Source organism: Schistocerca nitens, chromosome 9 (assembly GCF_023898315.1).
Source record: "Schistocerca nitens isolate TAMUIC-IGC-003100 chromosome 9, iqSchNite1.1, whole genome shotgun sequence".
In the NCBI taxonomy this organism is placed as follows: Eukaryota; Metazoa; Arthropoda; class Insecta; order Orthoptera; family Acrididae; genus Schistocerca; species Schistocerca nitens.
This window is the reverse complement of record NC_064622.1, coordinates 45,137,031-45,160,697: the sequence shown is the minus strand read 5'-3', so window position 1 is coordinate 45,160,697 and position 23,667 is coordinate 45,137,031.

The window sequence follows — 23,667 nt, the reverse complement described above, 5'->3', positions numbered from 1 at the left end:
TCAGTTTCAGGGAAAAATGGCGGTAGCGCAGTGGTTACGAGCACAGATTTGAATTCTTACGCCCCGTGTTCAAATCCAGTCTTACGTTCCTTTTCTCTCTTTTGCTGTCGCGGAAGTATGTGATATCAATATTTTTTGTGTCATCATAAAATACAAAGGAATTTTCAATATAGTTGACATAATCGTCCTGAGACATTCAGCAGCTGTTTAGAGACTTAAGAAATTTTCATTTATTCTTCCACCTCAGCTGCATTTTTTTTAAAAAATAGATTACACGTTTAGATCAGTCTGAATCACCTTCAGATCTGAGTAGTTGTGTCAGCAACCCGTCTTGTCTTCTCAGAGCCTCATGTCAGAGTACTGTGATATGTGGGCCTGAATAGACAAGATGGGTTGCTGACGCAACCACTTAGAACTGAAGACGTTCCTGGGTGATCGAAACACGTAATCTGTTTAAAAATGTGCAACTGGGACGGAACAATAAATGAGAATTGTCTTAATTACAATGGAATTGTTGACAGAAGAAACGAGCATTTCGTATCACATGAAAAATAGATTTTATCATCACAAATCTTACAATTACTGGTAACTGAAAATTAAAAACATATAAATTCCAGTAGTTCATTTTTTGCTCATTTTTACTTTCATACTTCCAGAGAACCAGTGCGTTCCCCATAGTTATGTCTATCACAGGAACATTCAAAGTATAAAAATTTGGAGCACCACGAGCATAGGGCAAAGTCACATATGCTATAGTCCCATTTTACAGCGCAAAAATAGAGAAACATTCTTCTTGACGTAGATAAATATCTCACGATTTGGCTATAATTTCGCGACAAACTACGCATACCGAAAAATTTTCTCGAAGGCTGGAGCCTACAGCTGATTATGGGTCAAGCCGGATATTTTAATTGTTTCACTTCTACTTGCGATGTACCTTTGCTGTGCGATGAAAATAGGGCACTTCCGTAATCAGCGACTGTCATTCTTCATCTGTCGGTAAAAGTATGTGTCGCTGGGTTAACAGAAAGTCATACACTTTGGCGGTATTACTTTTACTGAAAACGTTGGTATTCCGATTTCTTCGACAGACGTCTACCGTATAAGGAGTGATTGATTTGCCTCCTCACGAGTGAATAAATGTAGAGCAACGGCCTCATTTTTACATAAGGTCGCAAAACTTTGTACTAAAGCTGATGATACGTTTCTTTTATGAGCTCTCTCGACCATGTGGCTGTTGTGTACACATTCTGTTGCCGTTCCATTAATAAACTGGTTTACACCTTATCTGAATCGAGAAACAAATTTACCACTCCAGAATGAGATTTTCACTCTGCAGCGGAGTATGCACTGATATGAAACTTCCTCGCAGATTAAAACTGTGTGCCGGACCGAGACTCGAACTCGGGACCTTTGTCTTTCGCGGCCAAGTGCTCTACCAAGAGTGCTTCCAGAAGAGCACTTCTCCTGGTAGAGCACTTGCCCGCGAAAGGCAAGGTCCCAAGTTCGAGTCTCGGTCCGGCACACAGTTTTAATCTGCCATAAAGTTTCAAATTTACCACTGACTTATTTGCAACAAACAAAAACTGTTGGTAATAGTTTTCTAGAAAGCGTTAATCCGCGTCAATTTTGAAGATAAAAGCTTTTAATAGTATTTGAAAAATTCTTACTTCTTTTGCAAACATTCCATTGTATTTCACTATGTCACAAAATACTTGGGGCGTTCAATAACGAACCAACACATTTTTAAATTTTTTTTTTTTTTTTGCTGAAAGCAGGTTGGTTTTATTCAGGATTCCAGTACATCATACTATTTCCCACATTTTTTTCTACAAAACCATATTTATCAACAAAATCTCCATTTAGTGCGACGGCCTTACGCCACCTTGTTGGGAGGGACTGTATGCCAACGTACCACTCTACTGGTCGATATCGGAGCCATCGTCTAGGTGCATCAACAATCTACCTATCATTCATTCCTGCGGAGTGCATCCTTCATTAAGCCAAACAGATGGGAATCGTAAGATGCGAGATCCAGGCTGAAGGGGAGATGCAGAAGAAATGTCCAATGAAGTGTATGAAGTTTTGTGAGCTCCTCTCGGATGCCCTGAGGCCTTGCATTTTTGTGGTGACGAACACACTGAAGTCGTTTTTACAATTTCCTGAGGGTAGCACAGTACACTTCAAATTTGATCGTTGCACAGTGATGGAGGGCACCAAACAGAATGACTCCTTCGGAGTCCCAGAAGACCGTCACCATTACTTTAGTGGCTGAGAGCGCGGCTTTGAACTTCTGCTTCGGAGGCGAGGTGGTGTGGCTCCACAACCAGGGATTTACGTTTTGTTTCCGGTTCGAAGTGATAAAATCATGCTTCAGTGACTGTGACGATAACCCACAAAAAATTGTCACTATCAGCCTCCTAGCGCGCAAACAATTCAGTACAGATAGTTCATCGTTGCTCTTTATAGTCTTCTGTTGGGCGAGCACACACCTCTGAGTACCCCCGCTGGTGGACAAGTGTGTCACCACTACCAACAGAGACGTCCAGTCGAGCAGCGAAGTGACTGATTGCGATTCGTCGATCACTTCGAAAGAGAGTGTCCACACGTTCCAACATCGCAGCAGTCGCAGCTGTGTGTGGCACGAGCGAGGTCGGACAGGTTTGAGCGACCTTGTTGCGATGACGACAGATGCCTCGCCCAACGGCTCACTGTGCTTTTGTTCACTTACGGCTTTCCGTAGACTTTCCGCAAGCGCCTACCAATACCTGTGATGTTCAGCTATACCGCCAAAAGAACTCAGCGACAGCCTTCTGCTTGGAACACACCTCTGTTACAGACATCATTTTGAAGAATACGTACGAGGTGTGGCTAGAAAAAAACCGGACTAGTACTGGTGAAACAATAAAACGAATGCAATAAGGCTGAAAGCCGCATGGCCTGTCACGTGACTCTCGCTCCGCCTACTGCTCGAGTTTCATCTGCCTCCTGCACTCAGTCTGCCCGTGGCGTCTGTTTTAAGTAGATGACGTTTTGTCTGTGCGTCGGAAAATGTTGAGTGTACAGAAAGAACAGCGTGTTAACATCAAATTTTGTTTCAAACTAGGAAAATCTGCAAGTGAAACGTTTGTAATGTTACAACAAGTGTACGGCGATGATTGTTTATCGCGAACACAAGTGTTTGAGTGGTTTAAACGATTTAAAGATGGCCGCGAAGACACCAGTGATGACACTCGCACTGGCAGACCATTGTCAGCAAAAACTGATGCAAACATTGAAAAAATCGGTAAACTTGTTCGACAAGATCGCCGTTTAACAACCAGAGCAGTGTCTGAGTTAACAGGAGTTGACAAGGAAAGTGTCGAACAAGTTTACCGATTTTTTCAATGTTTGCATCAGTTTTTGCTGACAATGGTCTGCCAGTTCGCCAACAATATCGAATTTAGATCCATCCGTGTAAAATACTTTCTGCCACTATTCCTGTGTCCATTTACTATATTTCCTAGCCCATTCGAGTCTCTATTTTTATTTATGGGCTTCAGAAGGTGTTTCCTCGTTGCCAAGCGTTCTTTCAAGCGGGCATCACTCTCCATTTCAAGGTAGTAACATATATGATTTTCCTGTTAATTTCTACCGATTCTGCGAGAATTGGTTCTGCATTTTTGAAACTGCTTCCCTTACTAGTGATTCCGATAAATTTGTCATCACTTTTAGTTGTTTTACGAGGTCACTATGGTCGTGGTAGGTACTTATTGCTGCCTGTTCTGATGGTGAAGGCTGTATTGCACCCCCCCTACAGACACGCCACACCATTTCGCAGTTTGGGGCATAGGTAAACTTGCTTGTGTGACAATGAGTGCTGCAACTGCGACACGTATTCCTATGGGTGCCTTCACTCTTGGAGCAATAGAAACGATGTACACACTGTGAACCGTCACTGAGGAAATAAATTGCAGTAACCGTATAGTATGTACTGTACCACTGCTTTAAGATAACTGCAGACGTTACAACACTAGGAGAACAACGGGTTAGTATGGAATGGGCACTGATTTGCCACAAAGGGATACAAATATACCAGTCTAGGTAACTACACCACTGGCCATTAAAAGTAATTGCTACACCGTTAAGATGACGTGCTACAGACGCGAAATTTAACCGACACGAAGAAGATGCTGTGATATGCAAATGATTGGATTTTCAGAGCATTCACACAAGGTTGGCGCCGGTGCCGACACCTACAACGTGCTGACATGACGAAAGTTTCCAACCGATTTCTCATACACAAACAGCAGTTGACCGGCGTTGCCCGGTGAAACGTTGTTGTCATGCCTCGTGTAAGGAGGAGGAATGCGTACCATCACGTTTCGGACTTCAATAAAGGTGGGATTGTAGCCTATCGAGATTGCGGTTTATCGTATCGCGACATTGGTGTTCGCGTTGGTCGATATCCAATGACTGTTAGCAGAATATGGAATCGGTGGGCTCAGGAGGGTAATACGGAACGCCGTGCTGGATCCCAACGGCATCGTATCACTAGCAGTCGAGATGACAGGCGTCTTATCCGCATGGCTGTAACGGATCGTGCAGCCACGTCTCGATCTCTGAGTCAACAGATGGGGACGTTTGCAAGACCACAACCATCTGCACGAACAGTTCGACGACGTTTATAGGAGCATGGACTATCAGCTCGGAGACCATGGCTGCGGTTACCCTTGACGCTGCATCACAGACAGGAGCGCCTGCGACGGTGTACTCAACGACGAACCTGGCTGCACGAATGGGAAAACGTCATTTATTCGGATGAATCCAGGTTCTGTTTACAGCATCATGATGGTCGCATCAGTATTTGGCGACATCGCGGTGAACGGACATTGGAAGCGTGTATTCGTCATCGCCATATTGGCGTATCACCTGGCGTGATGGTGTGGGATTGCCATTGGTTACACGTCTCGGTCACCTCTTGTTCGCACTGGCGGCACTTTGAATAGTGGACGTTACATTTCAGATGTGTTACCACCCGTGCTCTACCCTTCATTCGATCCCTGTGAAACCCTACATTTCAGCAGGATAATGCACGACTGAATGATGCAGGTCCTGTACGCGCCTCTGTGGATACAGAAAATGTTCGACTGCTGCCCTGGCCAGCACATTCTCCAGATCTATCACCAATTGAAAACGGCTGGTCAATGGTGGCCGAGCAACTGGCTCGTCACAATACTCTTGATGAACTGTGGTGTCGTGTTGAAGCTGCATGGGCAGCTGTACCTGTACACACCATCCGAGCTCTGTTTGACTCCATGCCCAGGCGTATCAAGGCCGTTATTATGGCCAGAGGTGGTTGTTCTGGGTACTGATTTGTCAGGATCTATGCATCCAAATTGCGTGAAAATGTTATCACATGTCAGTTCTGGTATAACATATTTGTACAACGAATACCCGTTTATCATCTGCATTTCTTCTTGGTGTAGCAATTTTAATGGCCAGTAGTGTATTTAGCCCGCCACAGTAGCTGAGCCGGCACGGCGGCTCAGCGTATTCGCTCAGAGTGAACGGATCAATGAAGAACATGAACGGCTGTCAACGATCGTCTGCCCCGAACAAATTCACCGAACAATCTAGAACAAAATGAGATGAACAAAAAATAAATAAGTAAATAAAATGTGGTCATCGCGCCGACATGTTATGCCTGGGGGCCCGGGTTCGATTCCCGGCTGGGGCTGAGATTTTCTCCACTCAGGGACTGGGTGTTTGTGTCGTCATCATCACCATCATTTCATACTGATCGACGCGCAAGTCGCCCAAGTGGCGTCGCCTCAAAATACTTGCCCCAGGCGATCAGGTCTAACCGCCGGAAGACCCTCGCCACACGACATTACATTTCATTTCATTTCAGGTAACTATTTTGTGTGTATACAATACTCTTCTGGATAATATTGCATGTAGATGGAAACAAACTCATAAACCTGACATGCAATACTGTCTTTTGCCTACTCAACCGTAGTAATTATATGGTATCTACAGGGAATTCTAAGTCAGTTATGAGGTTTATTGAAATCAGTGTGCGATGTTGTAGTAAATAGAGACAAAAAGCATGTTCCTCTGGAAGTAGGCTGTAATAGTTAGAGACTTGCACAGGATACACTAGCACGCAGGGCTGCAACAAACTAGTTTTCCGACAAAGCAACAAAATAACATATCGCTGACGTTAATGCACTCCTGGAAATTGAAATAAGAACACCGTGAATTCATTGTCCCAGGAAGGGGAAACTTTATTGACACATTCCTGGGGTCAGATACATCACATGATCACACTGACAGAACCACAGGCACATAGACACAGGCAACAGAGCATGCACAATGTCGGCACTAGTACAGTGTATATCCACCTTTCGCAGCAATGCAGGCTGCTATTCTCCCATGGAGACGATCGTAGAGATGCTGGATGTAGTCCTGTGGAACGGCTTGCCATGCCATTTCCACCTGGCGCCTCAGTTGGACCAGCGTTCGTGCTGGACGTGCAGACCGCATGAGACGACGCTTCATCCAGTCCCAAACATGTTCAATGGGGGACAGATCCGGAGATCTTGCTGGCCAGGGTAGGTGACTTACACCTTCTAGAGCACGTTGGGTGGCACGGGATACATGCGGACGTGCATTGTCCTGTTGGAACAGCAAGTTCCCTTGCCGGTCTAGGAATGGTAGAACGATGGGTTCGATGACGGTTTGGATGTACCGTGCACTATTCAGTGTCCGCTCGACAATCACCAGTGGTGTACGGCCAGTGTAGGAGATCGCTCCCCACACCATGATGCCGGGTGTTGGCCCTGTGTGCCTCGGTCGTATGCAGTCCTGATTGTGGCGCTCACCTGCACGGCGCCAAACACGCATACGACCATCATTGGCACCAAGGCAGAAGCGACTCTCATCGCTGAAGACGACACGTCTCCATTCGTCCCTCCATTCACGCCTGTCGCGACACTACTGGAGGCGGGCTGCACGATGTTGGGGCGTGAGCGGAAGACGGCCTAACGGTGTGCGGGACCGTAGCCCAGCTTCACGGAGACGGTTGCGAATGGTCCTCGCCGATACCCCAGGAGCAACAGTGTCCCTAATTTGCTGGGAAGTGGCGGTGCGGTCCCCTACGGCACTGCGTAGGATCCTACGGTCTTGGCGTGCATCCGTGCGTCGCTGCGGTCCGGTCCCAGGTCGACGGGCACGTGCACCTTCCGCCGACCACTGGCGACAACATCGATGTACTCTGGAGACCTCACGCCCCACGTGTTGAGCAATTCGGCGGTACGTCCACCCGGCCTCCCGCATGCCCACTATACGCCCTCGCTCAATGTCCGTCAACTGCACGTACGGTTCACGTCCACGCTGTCGCGGCATGCTACCAGTGTTAAAGACTGCGATGGAGCTCCGTATGCCACGGCAAACTGGCTGACACTGACGGCGGCGGTGCACAAATGCTGCGCAGCTAGCGCCATTCGACGGCCAACACCGCGGTTCCTGGTGTGACCGCTGTGCCGTGCGTGTGATCATTGCTTGTACAGCCCTCTCGCAGTGTCCGGAGCAAGTATGGTAGGTCTGACACACCGGTGTCAATGTGTTCTTTTTTCCACTTCCAGGAGTGTATGTTGTAGAATCCGTTTTAATCCTCGGGTGTTACATCCTTCATAGAGAACAAAAATATCACCTACAGGAATAAGCGTGGATCCCGGAAACAGCGATCACGTGAAGCTCAGCACGCTCTGCTCGCACCCGTGAAACTGAGGCGGCCGGGTTGATAGCGAGCTGCTTGTCTTCGGGAAAGCATTTAATACAGTTCCGCGCTGCCCCTTAGTGAACAACATACAAGCTTAAGGACAATATCATCAGGTTTGTGACTGGATTCTGGACGTCATGGAGACAGAACTCAACACATCGTACTGGGCGAAATCGCAGTATTAAAAGGAGCGTTCGTGATATGCAAAAATTTTCTAATGGATAACACTGGAAGCTGCTTGAGCTATTCGAGGATGATTTAGCTGAATTTAGGAAATTTGCAAAGCCACACAAGTGCAGTGCAGTCAGTTACAAGGCAACCTACTGAGGATCAACGCTAGGAGCAGGGAAATGTAATGTGCTGTGCATAAATCGGCAGATGAACAATCAGTGTTCAGTTACAATATTGTCGATATATCATTGGAAAAGGCAAAAACTATAATATATCTGGGCGTAATCGTCCAGAACAACCTGAAACTGAAAGACCCAACAAACTTAGTTTGGAAATACAAAAATGTCAGTCTGATATTCGTTGTAAGAATTTTAATAAAACATGGTTCACCCCACAAAGGAGCTGATTTAAAATACACTTGTTCGACCAATTCTTCGCCATTCAGAATATATTAATACAAATACCAAAGAACAATTATTTTAATAAGCCGTGATTACAAAAATGTGGCATGAAGTATCTACAAAAGAGCGGAACGAGTGGCAAATCCAACCTTGAGAAACATCTGTTGGGCTTTCAGAAAAATTTAGGAAGACGGGAGGCAGTAAGGGCACTATGAGTCCTTTACAAAATACACTGAAGAAACAAAAAAGTAATTATGTTATTTGAATATTTCGGAATGAAGATACTAAAAGATTGACTTGGTCCAGTCTTTGAATTTCTTAAAATATCACCGATAAAATACAGGAAGTGGAAGGTTACCTACAACTGGTACAGAAGTCAAACTGCAGTTATAGAGAGGCAAAATGCGTCAAAGAGAGGCAGCAGTTCTCATAGGAGTTTGACGGTGTTGTAGTTCATCCTCGGTGTTCTTCAATGCCGGCCGATGTGGCCGAGCGGTTCTAGGCGCTACAGTCTGGAACCGCGCTCCCGCTACGGTCGCAGGTTCGAATCCTGCCTCGGGCATGGATGTGTGTGATGTCCTTAGGTTAGTTAGGTTTAAGTAGTTCTAAGTTCTAGGGGACTGATGACCTCAGCAGTTAATTCCCATAGTGCTCAGAGCCATTTTTTGTTCTTCAATCTGTACACTCAGCAAGCAGTAAAGGTAGCCAAATAGAGACTAGGACAACTACCGATCAAGTACGACGCCTGAGGGAGGCAAATGTTACGTGGGGTTGCCTGCCGTCAGGCGCTAGAATAGTCGAAAGGCACCACTCGGCTCAATGTGGGTGCTGAAGACTCTGGCAAGTGCATAACCAATGTGCTCAACAAAGGCGCGTGGGTGGCACCAAGGGTGTTGGCAAATTCCGGGGGGAGGGGGGAGAGGGGCAAGGATCTTAGAAGGACCCTTTCCCGTTTTATTGTACGAGTAGCAGCCATCTGTGACCACTCCACAGGAGGACTGAAAACCCATAAAGATCCTATACTGCTTTGGGTCAAATTTCATCGAATGGTTTTGAACGGTTACAGTAGTTCCAACCTGTATACCAGAGCAAAAGCTCCGTTTTCACTTCACTCCAAAGGGGTTTCAGCCCCATATATATATATATATATATATATATATATATATATATATATATATATATATATATATATCCCTAGAGTAGGGTTGAATCGCCCGGGGGGGGGGGGGGGGTTTCAGCAGTATCGAAGGTATCATGGACGTCGTCTATTGTTTATGGCACTGCAAACTGTCACTTTCGACCGTCAAATGTGTGAGACTCATGCCCCAAGAGAAAGGGTATCCATTGATGTACTTTATGTCATCTTCTAAGGGCTTTTCGTGTCGATTTTGAGTGGCGGAGACTCTAGTGTGTTTTCCTTGGCCACTCATAAGTAAACCGTGTGATTTCAATGCTGGGAGTCGCTGTTTTCACCTCCAGAGGCGTCAAAAGAAGAGGCGAAATGTTCGTAAGAAGATGTAACACAATTATTGATATTACCTATAATGGTCTTCTTGTTTCTACTTAATGTTACTTCTGTATAACTATGCTCTTTGATGTAACATCTATTTAAATGTTTTATTCATTATTTATGATAATTTATATAATTGTAATTAATCTATTGATGTCATTCATATCAAAGGTAATGTGCGGTAAAATAATGAAAACATTATTGTTTACTGTTTCATGCTTAGGGAAAGTAGGTTTGTAATCATGTAAAACTTGGAGGGAAGTCCCTCCGCAACGGAACCGGCTGGGCGGAAATACACTCCTGGAAATGGAAAAAAGAACACATTGACACCGGTGTGTCAGACCCACCATACTTGCTCCGGACACTGCGAGAGGGCTGTACAAGCAATGATCACACGCACGGCACAGCGGACACACCAGGAACCGCGGTGTTGGCCGTCGATTGGCGCTAGCTGCGCAGCATTTGTGCACCGCCGCCGTCAGTGTCAGCCAGTTTGCCGTGGCATACGGAGCTCCATCGCAGTCTTTAACACTGGTAGCATGCCGCGACAGCGTGGACGTGAACCGTATGTGCAGTTGACGGACTTTGAGCGAGGGCGTATAGTGGGCATGCGGGAGGCCGGGTGGACGTACCGCCGAATTGCTCAACACGTGGGGCGTGAGGTCTCCACAGTACATCGATGTTGTCGCCAGTGGTCGGCGGAAGGTGCACGTGCCCGTCGACCTGGGACCGGACCGCAGCGACGCACGGATGCACGCCAAGACCGTAGGATCCTACGCAGTGCCGTAGGGGACCGCACCGCCACTTCCCAGCAAATTAGGGACACTGTTACTCCTGGGGTATCGGCGAGGACCATTCGCAACCGTCTCCATGAAGCTGGGCTACGGTCCCGCACACCGTTAGGCCGTCTTCCGCTCACGCCCCAACATCGTGCAGCCCGCCTCCAGTAGTGTCGCGACAGGCGTGAATGGAGGGACGAATGGAGACGTGTCGTCTTCAGCGATGAGAGTCGCTTCTGCCTTGGTGCCAATGATGGTCGTATGCGTGTTTGGCGCCGTGCAGGTGAGCGCCACAATCAGGACTGCATACGACCGAGGCACACAGGGCCAACACCCGGCATCATGGTGTGGGGAGCGATCTCCTACACTGGCCTACACCACTGGTGATCGTCGAGGGGATACTGAATAGTGCACGGTACATCCAAACCGTCATCGAACCCATCGTTCTACCATTCCTAGACCGGCAAGGGAACTTGCTGTTCCAACAGGACAATGCACGTCCGCATGTATCCCGTGCCACCCAACGTGCTCTAGAAGGTGTAAGTCAACTACCCTGGCCAGCAAGATCTCCGTATCTGTCCCCCATTGAGCATGTTTGGGACTGGATGAAGCGTCGTCTCACGCGGTCTGCACGTCCAGCACGATCGCTGGTCCAACTGAGGCGCCAGGTGGAAATGGCATGGCAAGCCGTTCCACAGGACTACATCCAGCATCTCTACGATCGTCTCCATGGGAGAATAGCAGCCTGCATTGCTGCGAAAGGTGGATATACACTGTACTAGTGCCGACATTGTGCATGCTCTGTTGCCTGTGTCTATGTGCCTGTGGTTCTGTCAGTGTGATCATGTGATGTATCTGACCCCAGGAATGTGTCAATAAAGTTTCCCCTTCCTGGGAATGAATTCACGGTGTTCTTATTTCAAGTTCCAGGAGTGTAGAAACGGTGGATGTTGTAGTCGAACTGCAAGGCTGCTCGTGAGTCAGTCGGTGGTTAGCAGGCGAAGAGTGCGCTTCTTGTGAACTGGAAGGGGCGGGAAGAACTGCAAGATCATATAACATGGCCACCGATGCGGAACTAAGACAGCGTATTATTCGTGGCTTACTTTGGTTAGCTTAGTAGTATGTAAATCCGACGCTAAGAAGAGAATTTTCAGAGCTTCTTGCACGGGAAGAGCCATGAATATCTTCGCCGCCGTATTTTGGATTGCACAGGAGATCAACGCCGCAACCACCTTCATGTCAAATTATCACTGGAGTACAGTACAGTTCCATGAACCAGTTGCCGGCCGCTGTGGCCGAGCGGTTCTTGGCGCTTCAGTCCGGAACCGCGCGACTGCTACAGTCGCAGGTTCGAATCCTGCCTCGGACATGCATGTGTGTGATGTCCTTAGGTTAGTTAGGTTTAAGTAGTTCTAAGTTCTAGGGGACTAATGACCACAGCAGTTGAGTCCCATAGTGCTCAGAGCCATTTGAACCATTTTTTGAGTTTTGAAATACTCCACGTATTTTTCATAAATAGTCAGTTAAAGTATTCAGTTCAAAGATTTTTTTAATGAAATAATAGTGTTTACAATTTGATATTTTATGCAGTGAACAGTGTTTCCCACATGTGTGTGATGTCCTTAGGTTAGTTAGGTTTAAGTAGTTCTAAGTTCTAGGGGACTAATGACCACAGCAGTTGAGTCCCATAGTGCTCAGAGCCATTTGAACCATTTTTTGAGTTTTGAAATACTCCACGTATTTTTCATAAATAGTCAGTTAAAGTATTCAGTTCAAAGATTTTTTTAATGAAATAATAGTGTTTACAATTTGATATCTTATGCAGTGAACAGTGTTTCCCACATATTGTTGTGACTTAAGTGTTCAGCCACGTTCTGTATTTACCGATAAATTATTTTCTGGGTCCCGATGCGAATTGTTGAGCCATATTTGTCACATTACAATGACAGCATTCAAGAATAAGCAACTGGCCACAATTATTCAAAGTATACTAGATCCAGGTGTCACGTATTCCGTCTGAGCTAAATAATATAAGTAGTGAGTATTCCTTGAGAATGCAAATAATTATCAGTACAGAAGATACAATTACTTCATAACTGTTTCAATAGTAGTAATTTCCTATAATTACAATGACAAAGGAACCACTTGTCCATGTCACTAGTGCTTCACTATTAGTAATCATTTACCTATAATCATCATTATCTTCCTATTGTAACGTGCAGATAGTGTTATTGAGATCCAATTGTTGCCTAAACATATTAATACTTCTCCTGTGTAGTTCAAGTCAATTCACTGGTAGATTATTTGCTAAACTGCGCTAGTATCTTGTACCTTATGAGGAAAACAAAAGTTTAATCTCAACTAAAGTCAACCCGCATAGTTAACTTTCATTATGAATCCTGGTAGCACTGGGTACAACGTTGCCTAATTAGACTGACGACCGTTTCTTTTTACGTAATCATAGTTTGCTTGATTACCAATAGAACTTTGGTTCGATTCCCGTTCATCTTGCTACTGCTACCTTACAATAGAAATCTTTAGGGGGACAAAATTAGTCCGATACCTTACCATTACATCGTCACAGACACAATATCAAAAATCCTTTCACACGGTTATCATTATAGGCATATAACTATGTTAATAGCGGCCAGTTGGCGCTGGGCGGAATTAAATTTGGTGCCAATGTGACATCGTTAAGTCGCCCAACACCTCACATGAACTTCTGAGTCGTAGCGTCTTTTTCGCATGTGTATGCACCTTGCTGTTTGAAAGGTAGCCGAGGCCGAGGTTAACCTCGCAGGATGCCACACTTTCGGACCGTTACGGAGTAAGGCTGTAGGCACCTTCCAGGCAAATTTCACACTTACGCATCGCAGTGACAGACAGTTACTGAATTTAGAAAAACTGATATGTTTTTCTGCGCAGTATTACTCCTACTTCCTCCCATGCGAAGGCTTACCAACAATCTTACAATCGTTCTCCCTACACATAGTAAGATAGCTTGCGGAGTACGGGTATAGACGGAGAGAGTAACGACCACGTAGTATTTCCGTAACGAAGATTTGGCCGAGGGGACCCCCTGAGGCTGCGGCGACATATGCTCCCAGCCTGCTGCGTGTGTCCGTCCGGAGTTGATTGTGAGTCGCTAATAGTCCGGCCTGCGTCACATCGTCATCTCCTCGCCACAGCACGCCTCGTCACGCCGGTCTTTCACAACCGCAGCTCTCCGATAACAGACCAACTTAGATGCACCTACTTCGGTCACTCTTCATCCTAGGGAGTAACAGAGAGTTAAAGGAACCTAACCCATGCGCTGCCCTCAGACCAACCATGATTATGTCACTCTCCATCCTTTAGCAATAGCCGAGAGCTAAATGCAGTGATGAAGATTGTAAATGGGCAGTGGAAGAGAGAAATGAGGCAAGGAAGAAAACGATAAACAGGTCAACAAGATCTAATAGAGAAGTACTCATGAAGAAAAGGAAAGAGGCAGATAGGATTTGCAGAAGAAAGAAACGAGAATTAGAGAGGAGGTGGATTACGGAGGTAGAAGAAGAATATAATGATCAAGAAGTAAGAAAATTCTACAAGAGAGTTCAGGAACTGAAGAAAGGCTTCCAACCACGTACCAGAGACAAAGAAGGAAATTTTATAGAGGAGAAGAACAGTTTCTAGGCCGACGGGGCCGAATATTTCAGTGAGCTGCCTGCTGAATGTCATTACAGAAAGAGAAGTTCTGGAAGAAAATGAAACAGAGGGCGACCAGCCGTGGCAGAATGTTAGTCAGGATGAAAGATCTGTACCTATACCAACAATAAAGGAAGTTAGAAAGGCAATTAAAAGCCTATCGAATAATTAGGCTCCAGGCAATGACAACATTTCAGCGGAGATGATCACGGATGGAGGTGAACATCTAACAAGATTGTGACTCTTGAGTTTCTCCCGGCGTATTTGATAATCAAAATATCCACGGGTGTACTGCCGGTCTACAGTGTCCAACGGACACTTTAATATTTCGGCGATCATACATGTCGCCATCATCAGGTGAACTGACGGACTGAGCTCCTGTGAACGTGCCGGCACGGAGATCCGTACGCTATGGCTGCTCAGGGAGAACTGGGTTCGGTCACGGCGGCAGCCGATTTAAATACCCTCCGCCCGCGGCGCGCTCCCACCCCCCTCCCCCCCTCACCGTCCGCGCCCCGCGCCCCGCGCCCCGCGCCCCGCGTCACGGTCGCGCGGTGGAACAGATTGCGACGGCGTCTGAGATGACGTCGGTGTGATGGCTCTGTCCGCCGTGGTCGTCACAACTGTACGTTTGCTCGATTTACTCTTGATTAATCCACACAGATTATAGCCACAATCACGGTTTATGAGGTCGTCATTGGTGCGAATTTCGATGGCCTCTCTGACAACGCTGTACCAGTATCTCGACATCTGTACCAGAATCCTCGTGCATTCATACTCCAGAGCGTGATTTTCCGACAAACAATGTTCAGCGACCGCCGACTTGCTCGGATACATCAGTAACACTGTAGACCGGCAGTAGACCCGTGGATATTTTGATTATCTAACAAGATTGGTACTTGAGCTGATAGTGGAAATATGGGAAAAGGAAGAGATGCCAGACCAGTGGAACATGGCCATTATATTCCCGATTCATAAGAAAAAGGACAAAGCAAACTGTGAAAACTATCGTGGTATTGCTTTAGTCAGCGTGGTGTACAAAGTATTAGCCAAAGTCATTGCTATGAGACTTGCACCAATTACAGCAGAAATACCCGGAGACTACCAGTTCAGTTTTCAACGGAGCAGATCAACAACTGACCAGATCTTCATTATAAGGCAAATAATGGAAAAGTGTTATGAATATAATGTGGATGTACACCAGCATCTTGTAGACTTTAAACAGGCGTATGATAGTGTTAAAAGAAAAAAGCTATATAACACCTTGATGGAGATGGAATTCCCAAGTAAACTTAGCAGACTGATACAAATGACCCTAACCAGCACAAACTGCCAGGTTAAAGTAGAAGGAAAACTTTCTAAAGAATTTGAGGTCAACCAAGGGTTAAGACAGGGTGATGTATTATCCACGCTAATCTTCAACATTGTGTTGAAGAGAGTGATGTGAGGGGTGGAGATTGATAACCGAGGTGGCACTCTCTTTAACCGTATGCACCAAAATCTAGGTTATGCCGATGACGTGTGTATGATGTCTAGAAGTTTGAAAGAAATGGAAGAAGGATTTGGCAGACTAGAAAAAGAGGCAGAACAGTTGGGATTTAGAGTAAGCAGCACAAAAACACAGTATCTCTTTGCTTCCAGGAAAAATGCTGTTGTTAAAGAAAAATATATTAAGTTGAACAGAGGCAATTAAGAGAAATGTGTGAAGTTCCAATACCTGGGAGTGCTGGTTACGGTGGATAGCAGAATAAGAGAAGAAATGAAGAAATAAAATCTAGGATTGCTGCAGGAAATACAGCTTACTGGGTCTGATCAAGATCCTTCAGTCACGTAGCCCGAGCAGAAAATCGAAGGTGAGTGTCTATCGAACAGCCATAAGACTGGTGGTAATGTATGGCTGAGAAACATGGACAATCACTTTAGTAGGAGAAGAGCTCTTCAGAAGATGGGAGAGGAGAGTATTAAGAAAGATTTTTGAAGCCGTATTTGAGGAGGAGCAATGGAGAATAAGGAGAAACAAGGAATTGGAAGAACTGTATAGAAATCTTGACTTGGTGACTGAAATTAAGTGTAACAGATTGAGATGGCTAGACCATGTAGAGCGAATGTCGGAGGGTCGAGCTGTCAAAAAGGTTTACACTGGAAATCCAGGTAGCAAAAGGAGCAAAGGGACACCCCGGAAACGATGGCTGGAGGATGTGGAAAATGATATGAGAAAGATTGGATTCAGGAGATGGAGGAAACGAGCAGAAAATCGTCAGGATTGGGCAGTGAACATCAGAGAGGCCAAGGCCCTACATGGCAAGTAAGTAAGTAAATACAGTGAGTCCGTGCGCTACCGTCAGATACCTTCGCCACGTACTGAACGTTCTGTCAGCCTATAAATGAAACTGGGATACCACACAAAAACCAGTATTAAGAGAGGGACCAAGACATACGAGGTGCGGCTAGAAAAAAACCGGACTGATGCTGGAAAAAACATTTATTTACAATTATTTACAATTTCATGTTATCTCCTTCAATGTACTCTCCTCCTCGGTCTCTACACCGCTCCATACGAATTTTCCACTGTTCATAGCAATGCTGCAGATCATTTTCGGTAAGTCCATACATTACTTCCGTCGCTTTTTCTTTTACTGCTTCAACAGTCTCAAATCTAGTTCCTTTCAAAGCTGACTTGACTTTAGGGAAAAGAAAAAAGTCACAGGGGGCCAAATCAGGTGAGTAGGGTGGATGATCTAAGATGGGAATGTTGTGTTTTGCCAAAAACGTCTTCACTGACAACGCACTGTGAGCTGGGGCATTGTCTTGGTGAAGGATCCATGACTTTTTTCTCCACAAATCGTTCCGTTTTCTCCGTACTCGCTCACGTAGGGTAGCCAGGACGCTAATGTAGTAATGCTGATTCACTGTTTGTCCCTCTGGTACCCAATCAATGTGCACAATGATGTCAAAAAAAAACAATCATCATTGCCTTGAATTTCGATTTTGACATTCGTGCTTTTTTTTGTCGTGGAGAACCGGGAGTTTTCCAATGCATCGATTGGCGTTTAGTTTCGGGATCGTAAGTAAAAAACCACGATTCATCGCAAGTAATAACATTTTGTAAGAAGGTGGGATCACTTTCAATGTTTTCCAGGATGTCAGAACAAATCATTCTTCGGCGTTCCTTCTGTTCAATTGTGAGACACTTTGGAACCATTTTTGAACACACTTTGTTCATGTTGAAACATTCATGAAGAATCTGCCTAACACTTTCCTTGTCAACTCCTGTTAACTCAGACACTGCTCTGATTGTTAAACGGCGATCTTGTCGAACAAGTTTACCGATTTTTTCAATGTTTGCATCAGTTTTTGCTGACAATGGTCTGCCAGTGCGAGTGTCATCACTGGTGTCTTCGCGGCCATCTTTAAATCGTTTAAACCACTCAAACACTTGTGTTCGCGATAAACAATCATCGCCGTACACTTGTTGTAACATTACAAACGTTTCTCTTGCAGATTTTCCTAGTTTGAAACAAAATTTGATGTTAACACGCTGTGCTTTCTGTACACTCAACATTTTCCGACGCACAGACAAAACGTCAACTACTTAAAACAGACGCCACGGGCAGACTGAGTGCAGGAGGCAGATGAAACTCGAGCAGTAGGCGGAGCGAGAGTCACGTGACAGGCCACGCGACTTTCAGCCTTATTGCATTCGTTTTATTGTTTCACCAGTACTAGTCCGGTTTTTTCCTAGCCACACCTCGTACAGCGCCGGCCGGAGTGGCCGAGCGGTTCTAGGCGCTACAGTCTGGAACCGCGCGACCGCTAGGGTCGCAGGTTCGAATCCTGCCTCGGGCATGGATGTGTGACATGTCCTTAGGTTAGTTAGGTTTAAGTAGTTCTAAGTTCTAGGGGATGATGACCTGAGAAGTTAAGTCCCATAGTGCTCAGAGCCATTTTAACCATTTTTTGAAGACATACAGGGTGTTTCCGTAAGAGCGTTCAAAAATTTAACAGGACATAGAGGATGCTCCACTGAACAATGTGAGGTAGGGAACCTGGGGTCAGAGAAGCCAGCTTAAGGAGGTAATAGGAATAAAATCACATTACTGCATACTTTTTTATTTACATTAGTTATAGTTAACTGCAAACACCATCATTAACACGATGAACGTACCATTTGAACTGTACCTTACAAAATGCGCTGAAACTGACGGCCGTCAACCTCAATGCAAGCATGACATCGACGAATAAGGTTCTGACACACCTTGACAGCCGGCCGTTGGGCCGAGCAGTTCTAGGCGCTACAGTCTGGAACCGCGCGACCGCTGCGGTCGCAGGTTCGAATCCTGCCTGGGGCATGGATGTGTGTGATGTCCTTAGGTTAGTTAGGTTTAAGTAGTTCTAAGTCTAGGGGACTGATGACCTCAGATGTTAAGTCCCATAGTGCTCAGAGCCATTTGAACCATTTTTGAATACCTTGACAGATACCCCTGAAGTATTCCGAATCACATCACAAGTAGCTACAATTCTGCTAGTTCCTTGTTTGCTTGAGAGAAATAAAGAATTTACAGCACACTACTAGTAAACTTGTACTCATATCAGTTGTAAAGAAGTAGGAAAACAGTAATGCTAGACAAAGCGGTAGACAAGTTTACTTCAATACCTCCTTAAGCTGGGCCCCAGCGTCCCCACTTCTAATTGTTCAGTGGAGCATTCTCTACGTCCTGTTACGTTTTTGCGCGCTCTTACGAAAACACCCTGTATACTACCGCCCCCTAAGTATCTTTCCTGTAGAGATTACAACACAAGATTAAACTACTTACAGCTTGAAACTTCCTGGCAGATTAAAACTGTGTGCCGGACCGAGACTCGAACTCGGGACTGGCAGAAGTAAAGCTGTGAGGACGGGGCCTGAGTCGTGCTTGGGTAGCACATTCGGTAGAGCACTTGCCCGCGAAAGGCAAAGGTCCCGAATTCGAGTCTCGGTCCGGCACACAGTTTTAATCTGCCAGGAAGTTTCATATCAGCACACACTCCGCTGCAGAGTGAAAATCTCATTCTACTTACAGCTTGTACACAGTCATTTAAAGAGTCATTTATCCTGCGATCTATAGGCGAATATAACGGGAAGATACTGCACTGCTTGACAATAAAACTGAAGCACCACTGCCAGGAAGAGGAAAGGAAACGAAACTTCTCGTATCGAAAGTTTATGTTACATTATTTCAGTGATTACGAAATCGAGTCAAACATGCAAAGAACCTCGCAGTATGACTCTACTTATCAATATGATATTGCACCACTACTATTCTGCATGCATGCTCTGATTCGGTTAGAAAGGGTGTCATAAAGCCATTGAACCCTCTCCTGAGGCAACCTAGTCCAACAACTGTTGTAACAGATCCTTGACAGCTTGTATACTAGCACTGGAATGGAGACATTGGGGGATGTTGCTGGCCATAGGAGTATTTCAACATCACGTACGCGGTGTCAATACAGACACGTGCCTTATGTAGGTGAACATTTTCCTGTTGAAAAACGGAATCACAATATTGTCACGTGAAGGGTAACACGGGAGGACGCAGGATAACCGCGACGTACCCGTTGCGCCGCCATAGTTGCCTGAATTACTACCATCCATGACCTAAAGTTATACCCGATCGCTCTCCACACCATGACACCGGAAGTAACACTGATGTGCCTCTCCAAAACATCGGAAGAATGGGACCTCTCCCTAGGCCGATTCGCCGATGATGGTCTTCCAGAGTAGTACAGATCCACGACTCATCACTGAACACAGTGCGACGCTTTGATGAGCAGTCCATGCTTGTAAGTCACCGTACCTCTCCAAATGCAGCCGTTTGTGTTGTGAGGTCAGTGGTACCCTATGCGTGAGACGGTAATTCTCTTGTCCGGCTTTTGCTAGCCTCTGACCATTGGTGTGGGATAACAGTAAAGGTTACGGGGAGCCCAATACTTGTTCTCGGATGCAAGGCGCAAATGTGAGGGCGGTACGATGTGTTCGGTGTACAATACGGCGATCTTCCCATGTAGAAGCCAGACCCGATCGACCAGAATCCTGACGACGAATTTTCCTGCCCTCAAGTTCCCCGGCAGTCCAGCATCGGGCTCATATCATATCTTTGACGCTCCACTAACCTGAATACTGGGCCATTCGACTAGCCGACCAAATGGAGACCAGCGCCAGAGTCTGTCAGGTGCTGACAACGCTGTCTCACACGAGTACGTGGAATCTCCGCGGCCTTGACAGCGATCCTTCAACATCAGACGCTGGTCGCGCCCCTTATATACGCCACAAGGCGTGGTAACAACATTAAACACGAACAAAACTAATGCACTCTGATGTCTCTTGTACCAGTCATAGGTGATGCCAACTACAATCATTTGCGTACCCGCCGATGACGTGTAAGTGTACAAAGTTACCTTGACATTCGATAATGTCTTTCTTTATCAGGTACTGTATTATATGTGGTACAATGGGAAGTACCCTTTGTCATTCACTTCACACTGGTTTGCAGAGTATGGATGTAGATGTAGGCGTCTGAAAAACCGCAGAAACGAGGAGCAGTTCTCTAAACAACAGCACGGCTGGAGTGACCTTAACGCAACCACAACTCAAGTTTCAGGACGTATGGCGATGGTCACTGCTTCAACGCAAACTGGCTTCATATCCTACAGCGATACTACAGTTTAAGTACGCCAGTAAGACTCACAACGACACTACATTTATATGCGCCGATAACACTCACGGGGACACCACACGTCAATAGGATATTATTATTTTAAAATTTATATACATGGTATGTGAAATACAGAACTCAAATATCGATGTCCCAGAGCAGTTCGACGCAACTTTCAAAAAATCTTGAGAAAATCTAATTTGAGGTTTTGTGAGAGACTTTAATAAGCTAAAGTAAGATTAATAAATTTCGACAGATAGTTTGGCTCTGTGGCAGAATGTTCGTCTGTCTTGTGAGCCTCCTGGTTTCAAATCTCCAGCGATACAAATTTTTACAAAAAGCTACAGGGTGTACCAGCATTTCCGTGAAGCGTAAAATACATAAAGACGGAAAAAATGAGCAGCGCTCGAGACTGATAATCCCTGGTTCGAGTCTCGTTTCGGTCATCATCTTTTCTTTTTTTCCGTTCAGTTCGAGTACATACATCATCTAAATATAAAATTCATCAAATTTATGCTAATTAACACATATGTGTCGTTTTTTAATGTGCATCTTCTTATTTCTAATTGCATATCCCACGCAAAAATCGAGTTTTTGTTGCAAATATAAATTCTTAATTAACGATCTTCTATAAAGATTAATAACAAAGTAAGTTTCACTTTAAAAAATTACAAATTAAATTATTATCCTTACGCATTTTACACTTCATAGAAATGCTCGTGACACATTCATCGTTGTTAAAAATATGCCGGCCGCGGTGGTCTAGCGGTTCTAGGGGCTCAGTCCGGAACCGCGCGACTACTCCGGTCGCAGGTTCGAATCCTGCCTCGGGCATGGATGTGTGTGATGTCCTTAGGTTAGTTAGGTTTAAGTAGTTCTCAGTTCTAGGGGACTGATGACCACAGATGTTAAGTCCCATAGTGCTCAGAGCCATTTGAACCATTTTTTTTAAAATATGCTTCAGCCAGGAATCGAGCCTATGCCTCGCGGATGCGACATGAACATTATACCACAGAGTCACGCAGCCCATCGAAAATATGACATTGCTTTAGGGTATTAAAGACGCTCTGAAAACTTGAAAGTCGATTTCCTCGAGAATTTTCGACAGCTACATGGAACTAGTCGATATTTGAGTTCAGTACTCACGTACCGTAGCTGTATTTAAAAAAAAAATCCCACTGCCCTGTGGTCAGCTAGTCAATGGCCTTGTTTCGTCATCGCCGGGCCGTGTTGGTAACGTGCGAGTAGCGAGGCCCCAGCATAAAAGCGCCGTTAATCCTCAGGAACAGCGAGCTACGCAAACGACGACGTCGACGGTGCGCCGACCTGTCCAGTCCAGCTTCGTGCAAGAAGGACGACCGCGGCGCACGGAAATCTGCCGGCCGTTCATTTGTCCCAGTCTGCTTCTTGGCTGCTTCAAACTTCTTTATGTATGGAGCGCACAGCAGCTCACATTCATCTTGTTCAGACTAACCTCTATGTTCCTCTTCCTCCTTGCACTCTATGGACTAGTCTGTTCTTACTTCCAAAAATTCTCTACCGGGAAATTTATAACCTGCTGTTAATTTGGGAAATCTTGTGTTCATATTAGACGTAAGGGTATTGAATCATTGTGCACTCATTTGCTCCTGTTTCCAGTTCCACAAACGACGGGCGGCCACGACGCGGGGATCAAACTTTATACACCTTTAGTAGGCCATTAAAACAAGTGCAAGTAGTAAGGTGCACTAGTCTGGCAATTCCGAGAAAATTTCAAGAGAAGCTTTACGCATATGTTACGTACTTGTGTATCTGTGCGTAGGTGTCGGATGTTAGAGTTGATGGTGGTCAAGTGATTAGCTTTCGAGCTACGTGAGGCGACGTTTCGACACCCGCTCAGATTTAATTATTAATCTGTTTTTTCATCGATGATCATACACTACTGGCCATTAAAATTGCTACACCAAGAAGAAATGCAGATGATAAACGGGTATTCATTGGACAAATATATTATAACAGAACTGACATTTGATTACATTTTCGCGCAATTTGGAGAAATCAGTACCCAGAACAACCACCTCTGGCCGTAATAACGGCCTTGATACGCCTGGGCATTGGGTCAAACAGAGCTAGGATGGTGTGTACAGCTACAGCTGCCCATGCAGCTTCAACACGACACCACAGTTCATCAAGAGTATTGTGACGAGCCAGTTGCTCGGTCACCATTGACCAGACGTTTTCAATTGGTGAGAGACCTGGAGAATGTCCTGTGCGAGGGCAGCAGTCGAACATTTTCTGTATCCAGAAATGCCTGTACAGGACCTGCAACACGCGGTCGTACATTATCCTGCTGAAATGTAGGGTTTCGCAGGGATCGAATGAAGGGTAGAGCCACGGGTCGTAACACATCTGAAATGTAACGTCCACTGTAAAAAGTGCCGTCAATGCGAACAAGAGGTGACCGAGACGTGTAACCAATGGCACCCCATACCATCACGCCGGGTGATACGCCAGTATGGCAATGACGAATACACGCTTCCAATGTGCGTCCACCGCGATGTCGCCAAACAAGGATCCGACCATCATGATGCTGCAAACAGAACCTGGATTCATCCGAAAAAATGACGTTAAGCCATTTCTGCACCCAGGTACGTCATTGAGTACACCATCACAGGCACTCCTG